This window comes from Echeneis naucrates, chromosome 24, assembly GCF_900963305.1.
Source record: "Echeneis naucrates chromosome 24, fEcheNa1.1, whole genome shotgun sequence".
NCBI lineage: Eukaryota > Metazoa > Chordata > Actinopteri > Carangiformes > Echeneidae > Echeneis > Echeneis naucrates.
The window spans coordinates 1,273,543-1,285,535 of record NC_042534.1 but is presented as its reverse complement, the minus strand read 5'-3'; positions in this window follow the sequence as shown (position 1 = coordinate 1,285,535).

Below are 11,993 nucleotides of genomic sequence, written 5' to 3'. Positions count from 1 at the left end.
ATGAAGCTGTACGCCTTCTTTTCTCCAACAGGACGGTCAAACAGACTCAGGCTCTGAAAACGTGTCAGCCAGCCACCTTTTATTTTAAAGCTCAGTTTGTCCAGACTCACAAAGCTGCTTCTGTCCCAGCTATTGAAGGACTCATTTCATATGACTGTGCTGCCCTGAACGCATCACTTCTTTCCAACCCTCAACCTGTGAGATCTCCCAGCGTGTCGAGCCAGATTATTCCAATGTGGGTCACCAGATGAGCTCCCCCCTGAGAGGAGAGAGTTTATGAAATGATCACAACAGCTCCGAAAATAAAACCGGTTCTGTTTCTGTTTGTCTAAAAGTCAAACAGAAACATGACTTACTTTTATTTTTCTTTCAAGACTTCTTTCAAGTTATTGTGTGATTTTTTTTATTCATTTTCATTTCCAGCAGATACTTTGGATTTTAAGAAATAGTCAGACTTCCTGCCTTGTCTTTTTGTGCACATTTCACCTCTTCAGCCAAATTATTCTAAATGCTTTTATAACTCCGAGCTCACATCAGTCGCACATGGAGCCAATCCTCCGGCTGTGGTTTCCCACCTTTCTCTCCACCGCAACAGTGTTGTGACTGGATATGTAAACTTCAGCATGTGGTAAAGAAGTTAATTCACTAAACACAGGGTGCGCTCTGCATGTGCCAGAGGTCCGTGGAGGGAAACCAGACAATGACATTCCACATGTTTCACACCTGAAATGAATTTTTATTTGGATAAATATCTGCGGTTTGGAAAGCAGAAGAGTTGTGTGTGAGGTCAGAGAGTCGGCTGCTGCTCGGGGGATTTTTGGGGGAGTTTGGCACTGAAAGCTCCAAGCTCGTGAAGAAAAGGAGGTGAGATTCAGCGTGGAGTCCTGCAGAATCAGATTGACCCTTCAGCTCACTCATTAATACCTCCTCAACGTTCCACTAACTTCTCAGATTTCCAGATGAACTAAATACGTGTGAAGCTGCTGACACAAGAAATAATAAAATTGTTGTGGTCAATTTACTTTTCGATGAGCGATGACATTGGAGGAGGGGATACCTCTGCCAGAGCAACCTCTCCATCATGATTATCAGTCATTTCATGTTCAGGCTGACAGAAATGAGTGACCTCATCCATCTTCCAACAAAAAGGAATTTCAGATATTGTAAACGCATCAGAAGCACAACGCTGACAGAAGACAGGCGTGACATTTGTTATATTCATTCACACAGCAAAAGAAAAGATAAAATGAAAATTAAAATCTAACTTTGTGGTGGCTGCGTTTGTTTTATTCTTTTAAATTGGCTCAGATAAAGAAGCTGATATCCGTTTTCAGTTTCACAACGGCACATTTGTTCCAAATTATGGTGTTGCCTCTAATTTCATCATGTGTGTGTGAAAAGATCCTTGTGAGAGGAGGAATGTATCCTTTGGGATGGGGTTTAAGTCAGACTCCGTGTTGGACTGTTTTCTTACCTACTTTAGGGTAACTGGTTTGAAACTGACATGACGGACTGGACCGAGCAGAGCAGAGCAGGGTGGGGGTGCATCTGGAGCCGGATTAGAGTTGGACCTGTTCCCGTTCTATATGAAACAAAGGAAACTCCCCTGCTGGCCTCTTGACCCCCTCCCCATCTATAATCAACCCATTCCTTGGATTATGGTTTGCTTGGTGCAGCTATCTTTTAAACTCGACTGCTCTGTGATGTCTTCCGTTGTTCCTTCTGCGTCTCCTGTCAGGGTTCATTCAAACAGGAAGTGGATCCTGGTCCTGTTTTCTGATTAAACCCCTGACGATTAGGAGACCAGAGTAGGAAATAATCCCTTCACGCTGTCACGGCTGTTGTTCTGCTCCTGTGAGAGGAGAAAGCTGCGCAGCTGTCAGCAGCTTTAGTGATTTTTCAACAGATTTACTGATTAACGGCAGCATTAGAAGCCATTTCCTCTGAAAACTAGAATGTTTTAGTAGATTTTCTTATTTTCTTCATCTTACAGAAAAAATATTGAGAAATTACCAAAAATCAGACTCACTTCATTTGAGTGATTTATTTTTTCTATCACAATAAAAACGTTAAAGCTCCTGTCGTTCAGTGTGACGGTGGGAAACAGCGCCTCCCCGGACTGTGGCCGCAGCTGGTACTGCAGCAGGTGAGAGCCGAGCCGGAGACAAGTGAACACATCAGACTGTTTGTGTGTTTGTTTGTGTGTTTGTAGCAGTTTGGACAATGACAATGCTGCTGTTGTGTGGTTTCCGATGTTGCTGTGTTATTGATGCTGCTGTTGTGTTGCTACTACTGTACTTGTTGTGTTGTTGCTAATGTTGTGTTGCTGCTAATATTGTGCTGTTGCTGTTGCTGTTGTGTTGCTACTACTATTGCTGCTGTGTCACCGATGCTGTTGTGTTGCTGCTGCTGTTGTTGTGTTGCTGTGTCACCGATGCTGTTGTTGTGTTGCTGCTGCTGTTGTTGTGTTGCTGTGTCACCGATGCTGTTGTGTTGCTGCTGCTGCTGCTGTTGTTGTGTTGCTGTGTCACCGACACTGTTGTTGTGTTGTTGCCTCTATTGCTGCTGTGTCACCGATGCTGTTGTGTTGCTGTTGCTGCTGCTGTTTTTGTGTTGCTGTGTCACCGATGCTGTTGTGTTGCTGCTGCTGTTGTTGTGTTGCTGTGTCACCGATGCTGTTGTTGTGTTGCTGTGTCACCGACACTGTTGTTGTGTTGTTGCTGCTGTTGTTGTGTTGCTGTGTCACCGATGCTGTTGTGTTGCTGCTGCTGCTGTTGTGTTGCTGCTGCTGCTGTTGTGTTGCTGTTGTTGTGTTGCTGTGTCACCGATGCTGTTGTTGTGTTGCTGTGTCACCGACACTGTTGTTGTGTTGCTGCTGCTGTTGTTGTGTTGCTGTGTCACCGATGCTGTTGTGTTGCTGCTGCTGTTGTTGTGTTGCTGTGTCACCGACACTGTTGTTGTGTTGTTGCTGCTGTTGTTGTGTTGCTGTGTCACCGATGCTGTTGTGTTGCTGTTGTTGTGTTGTTGCTGCTGTTGTTGTGTTGCTGTGTCACCGATGCTGTTGTGTTGCTGCTGCTGTTGTTGTGTTGTTGCTGCTGTGTGCTCTGTGGTGGAGCTTTGTTTCCAGTTTGGATCTTTTTATTCCGGCCTCTCTCCTCCGCCGTCGCTGAAGGAAGGGAAACGTGTTCAGAACATGATGAACTCCAGGAACATAAATCTCCGTCTCTGCGGCTTCTGTTCTCAGTTTATATAATCTCACCAGCCCCAACTACTGAACAACTGTCTTTTAGGTCATTTAGGGAAAATAAAAAGAAAGCGTGTGAGCTGCTGATGGGAAACAGGCACGTCTGAGTCTGAGAACAAAACCTTGATTTTCTGCTTTCACCTCCTGCCTCCGTTAGAGACTTCATATAGAAATCTGTAAAGCAGAGTGAGTCCGTTCCTCGGCTGTAAAAAGGCCTCTTCTTTTCTCTGCTGTAGCTCCAGAGAAGAGAGGGTGGAAGGGGAAGAGGTCAGAGGTCAGGAAATGGAAACAGAAACTCCAGACTTTTTAAAAAGGAAACGTTTTTCGTTTGACTGTAAGCCGATCTCGTCGATTCGATTCGAATCTTAAAGTAGCTGTGAAGTTATTCTCATCAGTGATGGACTCTCTCGGAGCCACATTAAGCCTTTTCACTTTTTCCCTTCAGGCCGATTTTGTTTTTCCTCCATACAGACTCTGTTTGCTGTAACAAAACAACAAGAACAAAAAACACATGCTGAATGTTTCCTTCTTTTCCTGAAGCAGAATAACCACAGAACAGTTCCTCTCCTCTGTTCGGGTCCTTTCTGTCTTTATCTGATCAGGAGTTCTGCTCAGTAATGATGAAAAATCAGCTCTTTGAGGAACATACTAAATCACAGCATGCTGGACGGATTCTCCAGAGAACACGGAGGAACCTGTCAGCTGAACACTCTGTGTGTTGTTTCTTTTTACTCATTTAAAAGGAATTCTGCTCTGGATTCTTTGTTGTGATGGACAGGATGGGGAATGATGAGCGGAAATGAATGTTCTGCTGCTGTGGGAGTCCGGAGCCTCCGTCTGTCTGCGTGCTCTGTAATGTGAGAGTGACATATATGTGGAGTTAACCATAAATTCAGGAGGATGAACGTCTCTGGAGGAAGGGAGCTGTGGTGCCGGCAGGTGCTGGAGGATCCGGGTGGCCCGGGAGGTGTCGAGAGTTCAGATAGTTCTGTGTTTTATGGTCTTTGTTATTTGTCTTCTCTCCCTCCGTGTGTTTGCCCGAACAACCATATAATCGAGTCGAAAGCGTTACTGGGGTCGAGGTTGCGTGAGCTCACTTTACAACCAATCAAATGCTTTATTTGAGCCTGCCAGCTTACTGGGCTGCTTTTTATAGAGGCAGCTCATCTTCTTTGGGCCAGATCAGCTGTTTGTTTAGCCTGAGTCGGGTCAGGCTTAAGTATTCCCACAAGTCTTTGCTGGTTATTTTCTGAAAGCTTTCTTTCTTGTGAAAGAAACAAATTGGCTGCAACTTGTTTATGCATATTTCCTCTGCCTCCCTGTTGGTGCTTATTATTTTAACTGAGCCCTGATGTGCACCTGGTGAGCCCCGTATTCTCAGCCTCCAGCCTTAACGCTGCACCTCCAACGGGCTGCTCATTACGCTTCTCAAAAAGGTTTTGTTGATGAGCTTATTTTGGCCTTTGTTGTTTCATTCCTTTGCTGTGTTTGGATTCACGTCACTGGTCTGTGTTTCATCCCTCGCCAGTCTGAGCGTTCGTCATTTGCCGCTGAGTATTGAACTATTTGTCCATAATGGGCCCTGAAATGCTGCTCAAACAAAACCAAATTCACAGAAACAAACTAAACCAGAGATCAGAAGTTATTGGATGGCAGTTTGTTTTTGCTGGAGATGCCAACCCGAAGTTCACCATTTACAAGAAATAAAGTCAAGCTGCCTTTAGTCAACATTTAATGACTGTATCTCCGTACAGTCAGGCAGCGTTTCAAATCAGATTTCCCATTCATTACCATTTTAACTCCAGATAGTTGTTAGAAATGTAAACCAGTTGATGCGGACCAGACTCTGTTTGATGCTCGTTAGTAGACATTTTGATCCAAAGGAGCTTCAGAATGTTCCTGCTGAGCAGTTTTATTTGTCTGTACAACACGGACGAGAAAACATTTTCTCAAAGCATATGATAATTTATCTACATTTCACTTTCCTCTGTTGACTGAGATCAGTGGACGAGCGTCACTGACGTACAGTTGGTCGTTTATTTCCCGTGCAGGCCAACAGGCCGTCTCTGTTATTGTTGCTCCGCCGACCTCAGTGACCTGACAGATGCTGACTGCTGCTCGGCTGGAGCGGCCAGATGTCTGAGCCTTCAGTTTAAAAAAATGACAGAATAATTAATAATTAATGAAATGAAAAGGTGTAAAAATACAGAACAGAAGACTACATGAGATACACACATTTCCATAAATGTGTGTTTATTTCGAAGCTTTCTTTCTGAACGTTAGTCGACTTTAATTCCGGCTGATGTGATTTCCTGGTTAGACTGAGATGCTGCGTGTGCACGGTGTGAATCGGATGGAGGCCCGGCTGAGGGGGACCGACCCGGGGAGTCAGAGGAGAGGTCCGGGGGCTCGGGTTATGGGTTGTGGGTTTGAGGGTTTGGGGGGCGTTTGGTGTTCAGAGGTCGGTTGGAAGGCTTCAGACCAAAAGCGTCCGGTCCCGGCCTCAGACTGTGTGATGTGGTGCGCTCTGCAGCAGGATCCCACCGACACGACAACAACAAAGCTAGAAAACAGGCAGGAGCACTTCCTGGATCGAAACAGCCTCACTTAAACACAGAGGTAATTACACGAGTCCAGATGGAGCCATCAGCGCACCCAGACGACCACAGATCTGTTTTGAACACAGTGGCGGTGTTTTTGTTTGGCTTTTTTTTTTTTTTTTTTTTTTTGTATGTGTGTGTCTAATTCTGTGCTTCAATGATTCAAACGGAAAGATCTTCATTCTGAGCAGGAAATGAAAAACAAAACATGAGCTGCAGTGATGAACAGCAAAACGTGTCTGACCTGGACCGTGTGGGACAGACAGAGATGCCACGTTAAATTAACTGTTGGTAACATAATTCAACCTGTGGAGGCTCAGAGGGGTCGAGGACAAAGCAACAGTGTTGAACAAGAAATGTGCAAAATCAGAAGAGAAATATCAGCTCCGTTATTGATATCATTATTGATGGCTCCACTCATTATTTCACTCTTTCCCTCCGACGGGAGCACAGAATTTATTCATCAGGTCCGATCAGACAGAAGAGCTCCAAGGCAACAGAACCGACATCATCATTGGTGTGCAGATGATGTAGATCAAACCGTCCCACCTCTCTCAGGAGTGTTGATGCGGCATTTGCCTGGTGGACAGCTGATATGAGGCAGATTTGGGCCGGCTCGGTCGGACCAGGTGTTGGGAGCCTGGGAGCTCATCTGTTTTCTTTCCCCTCTTTCCTTCTTGTCTGTTCAGCCGGTCGGTGTGCAGGAGCCGCACCTGAGAGTCTGACTCCGCTCTGGAAAACAGGCCGTCCATCTTTTTCCCAGCTGCCGGCTGCGATGCGTGGGACGATCCTCCGGGGAGCTTGATTCCATTCATCATTGTTTTAGCAGCGAAACAGAAAGAGCTCACTGACAACACAACTGAATTCCCATCATTCTGCTCTCGGTTTGCTGTGAACGGTGTAATGTGGAGGGTCGCGTTGTGCGTCCAACTGGCAGGAAGCTGGTTGGACAGGCGATGGAGCGGATTTCTGCCGGTCGAGCTCAGCTGGTGTGAACTCAGTTTCATCCAATCCGCTCGTGAAATTTATCCTTCCATCACAGTTTGTGTAAAACGGCCTTGTCCAGTCGATGTTTGAGAAGTGGGAGGAAAATTTCAGATGATGACAAGGTTTATTCCACATCGGATCAGAGCTGCCACTGCTGATTACTGTCTCCTGGATCGGGAATCAGTTTTGTCCATAAAGCTGCAGGACAAAGAGAAACTCCTTCAGCCCGAGGCAACTTATGAAATTTAAAAATACCAAATATGGTGTTTGTTTGTTTGTTTTTTTTTACAAAACATATTTTATTCATTTTTAGCTCCTATTGCAGCTCCTCCTCTTCACTATTATTGTTATTAGTTTATTTTTCACCAATGTGGATTTAATGCTGGAATGTTGATATCAGCTCACATTGGGCCTTTTAAAAGTTGTTTTAAAATAGAAATATAGAAACATAATGAAGATGATGTGAATGATTACGACAGAAAAGGCTAACTGATGCTGAAGCAGGAAGTGGACGATGGCCCCCTCCTGCAGCTGCAGGGTGTTTTTGTATTTAATGGGAACTTAACGTGGTGGTGCACAGAGAGATGAGGAGTCCTCGGGGGCCCAGCAGAGGTCGGTCAGTCAGTCAGCGTCATTCCTTCAGGGTTCAGCTGTTCACTTTCTGCGGCGCCAGAAGATGAGCCCACAGCAGAGATCGTGCTGATTGTGTGTTTTAACTGAAACGTTGAACCCTCATAACGGGAGATAATGATGATGGGGGTAATTACTGATTGAATGCAAAAGTGCCCGCCCCTCAACCCTTTGGCCCCTGTGGGGAACAATAAGACATCTGATCATTCAGGCATTCCTCAGCAGCCCACCTCCTCATCATGCGGGAACATCTAAGCTCATCTGGACTCAGATAACAGGACTTTAATAACCACGGTCGTCAGTTCTGACATAGAAATATAGGAAGGTACGCTAGAGGGCAGTGTTGATGCGGTCCTGCCAAACTGCTGAATCATACCATCCTCCTCATCGCTGGACCGGAGGCCATTGAGCGGGAACGTTCTTTTGTTTTCATGCCCACGCCGGGCGAAGGCAACATACAGAATCAAGGGAGGCCCCGGAGTGCTTGAAAAAGAAAGTTTGGGGAGCTCCCCACCCCCCAAAACAACAAAACTACGGAGAAACAAATTCCATGCGAGAAATCAAAAGCCAGGTGAGAGCATCGAGTCAGTCGTCACCGATTTAAGGATCGAAGCGAAGAGCTGCCGCTAGCCAAATAAACCGTGGTGCTCATGGAAGCACGAGGATTGAAACTGTTACACTGCCGTGCTGTTTGAGAGAGCCGTGTCGCTCCCTGCCTTTGCTTTCAGGCGACAGGGATGTGCGGCAGCTGCTTGTATTTTGTGCATGCAAGCGTGTGGGGACAGTCCGCACGAGCCCAGATGTTCATCAAGTGGCTGCGGAGAACAATGCAGGTTGTAAATCCCAAAGTGCAGCCAGTGGAGACAGAGAAACAAGCACACAACATGACGGAAATGTTGTCGTTGGTTTTTTTTTCCTCTGGATTTTAGGAAACAGCACGGGAAGGTCAAAGGACCACTAAAGACAGGTCAGACTGACAAACTGACATCTGCCTGTGGCTGAAACCTGAAACCTTCCTGTGAATCTGAACCACAGATCAGAAAAATGCTGCTTTTGTTCAACCGCTGGCTGATGTTTTTTTTTTTTTTTTTTTTTTTGGTTACTAATCTTATGTGGCTTTTTCTATAATGAGAATAATTATCAGCAGTTATTCTGACGGCTCTTTGGGAAACCTGCCTCCTCCCTTCCGAGGAATGATCAGTAGCATGAGTGTGGCTGTCAATCATGGTTGGACCCGTGCTCTGGAGAAAATATGGCCACATGGGTCTGGCACGCCCAGTGAAAATACCAAAAGATGTCTTCTAGAGTTTCTTGTTGGTGCATGCTGCTGCAACACTAAATTTCTCAATCCATCGTCCGTCCTGAAAGTGTTACGATCTGAGTTGACCTTTTCAGACCGAGCGTTGGCGAATGTCTCTGGAGGAATTCCAGCGCTTTCTAAAGGCTGAGAAAAAGCTGAGCTTCACAGCCGATGCCGGGTCGTGACAGTAATTTGAAGTGTTCTGGAAAAAACGACAGGACGCTGTGTGGACTGTTTATGGTTAGAATGAGCAGAAGGTCGGTGCTCGGTGTGAAAGGGTTAACAGCCTCTCTGTTTCCGTGTATCTGGGAAATGGTGGAGGGCTGCATCTCTTCAACAGACGTATTTTCTGCTGTCACTGTCTTCGTCTGTTTCCACTACTTATCAAGGTCGAGATCACAAAGTGCTGATCTGATTCCGGCTGTCTGATGGCGTGTCACTCAGCGCGCAGTGAACTGCAAATCTACAACAGAGCGAAGCGAAAGATGCCGTTATCAGCGGCAGTCCGTGATGGAGGAGGTGTCTGCTGCCGAGGAAACATGAAGCAGAGCCATCGAGCCGGGCCACCCAACAAAGTGTGGAAAGATACAAACCACAACTTTTCTTTTGCGCTGTCAAAGTAAAGCGGGAAGCAGAAATGTGAACTGGATGTTCAAAGAGGTTAGGGTCATTCCCTCAGCCCTGACCTCCACGCCCAGGCTTTAAGAGCCTCAGTGCAGCGATGGCATGCAGATGCTGCTCCGTTCCTCAATTTATTTGTCTGACTTGTTCTCACTAAGTTCTTTTCCACACGTGGCAGGTTCATGTAAGTTTGTCTCACGACAGTAATTTGTTTCTCGTTCTTGGGTCCAGGAAGCCGAACTAAAAACTCACCATCTCTTCACAGCTTCAGCTAAAATGAAGCTGATAGGAAATGTAAGCCAGGAGCGTCACGCTTTGACGTCTCCCAACGTGCAGACGATGAGCTCAGACTGACTGAGAAATGTCAGCGATGATTCTGACGCCTGAAATGTCTGGGGAGGTCTGTGACCAATTAATGTGGCTTTAACATGTTTCTACACGTGTTAGATATCTACAGCTGCTGCTGTAAATGAGGTCACCAGTTTTCATGTATATGTTTGTGAGCGTATTGTAAACAGATGAATCAAATGCCTTTTTTTTTACATGGCCATACGGTACGTTGGCTCTGGAGGCCAGTCAGCTGCTGGCTGGAGTTCAAACGCACAGAAAAATGGCTTCACTGCTGCGTTTGATCAGTTATATTTGAGTGTTGTTATGCAGCCCAAACGTTCAGCTGCTTTTAATGTGCGGCGCTCAGATGCAGTTCGTGTTTCTTCTTGTCCCTCTTTGTTGACAGCGTCCAGTCCGCTGATTTGATTCATTTGATTTGTTGTTTTATATTTTTACCGCCTCACTTTTCCTTTCACAGGTGTTTCTTTTCCCTTTGTCTCTCTCTCTCTCTCTCTCTCTCTCTCTCTCCCTCCCTCTCTCTCCCTCCTTCCTCCACCCTTTCACTCCCCTCCTCCTCCTCCACCCGTCTCCATTATCTCACCTCTGCCTCTATAATTGCCCAATGTCCCGGGGCAAAAGGAGCAACAGGCTGTTGTTTTCAGTTTCCCTCTGCTCTCTCATTATCGCATCTGAAGACCTGAGGAGAAGTCAGACAGTCGGCCAAATGACAAGCAGACACTCGCACAAACACACTCAAACATCTCAGATTTCTTACCTTCACCCGCTGGAAGAAATCAAAACGTACCGAGACAACAGATTTTTCACAGAAATGTTTATTTTCACACCTTTTGGCACTATTTCTGTTTCATATATTCACATCTATGGTCTGTTTTCTTTCTTTCTGTGTGCTAGAAATTTGAGCCCTTATTTTAATTTCTGTGTTTAAAAAATAAATATCAGTTGAATTGTAATGAAAAGCATCAGGCACAAACACATCATGCTTAACGATGTGGTCCGTTTACCTTCACGTAAAGCGTCCCTGTCAGACACGCAACTCACATCATTATTAAGATTTAGTTTCAATATTTAACTCAAACGACGAAACCAGAGCGCAGATTAAACGGGCGCGTGGTCTCCAAACCACAAAGTCAAAGCAAACAGGACTGAAATAAAGTAAGGTGAAAATATACGAGTAGAAAGAACTAACTGAACCGAAGTTAGAATAAAACAGAGTTTAGTTCCAGACTGGTTTACAGGATAAATCTGGTTCTGTAACAAAAATTGCTGTCTCTGCACATCCACTGGTCTGCTTTGGTGCGTTTCAAGTGTCACTCAAATGAAATGTGAGGCCTTTTTCTCATTTCAGGAAGGACGCTCCGGCCAGTTTCTGATCACGCACAGACTGAACGGCTGAACACATCCTGGACGTAAAACATAAACACCAGATCTGTTAACAAACCGAATTACTGTGTTTTCCCCAAAAGCTGTCAGTAAAAGATGATATAGATACTTCAGTCGAACAGGAACAAATGACTTTGAGTGGTGGGTGGTCTTCTAACGGCGTCCTGATGGCCTCACTGCAAAGTCCCCGCCAAGGACACGACTCCAATGATGATGTGTTTTTGCCTTTTGGAGGACACGTCTCTCCCAGAGAGAGTTCAGATGGGATTAAATTAAAATTCCACTTCCTTACGAGCTGGGAACTCACCCTGACTCGTAAACATCTGTGTCACAAGGAATTTAAGCTAAAGTGGTGTTACAGTATAAATGACTGCTGGTTTACGTCCCGTCCTCACATCTTCTGCGCAGAGCTTGCTAATTAGCATTTCTTGGTCACCGTGCTCGCTTCAGGAAGTTTGGCGCGGCCTGTTGGAGCAGTTTTGGGGAAACCCAACCAAGAGGTCTCCAAGATGTTTTTATTGCCCTTGTTAATTTCTTTATGTTCGGTTCACCACAACCAGCTCTCCCTAGTTAGTCTGGCAGAGAGACAGCTGACAGCTTTCCAGAAAAAGAGCGAAAAAGGAAAAACAGGAAGGGCCCCCTCCTCTTTTTTTTTTTTTTTTTTTGGTGGCCGTCCGCTCGGCGTACAGCGTGTTCCAGATTACCTCCAAATAGGCTCTTTAATGCTGAAACTGAACGATAGATAATAGACGGTCGGTCAGCTCGTGTCTTCGCTCACAGTCAACCAAACTCACCTCGTGTCCGACTGCTTCACGAGTTATTGCTCGTGACCTTTCAAACTGCTCAAATGGCCCGCAGCCATCTTCCAGGCTTCTGAAAC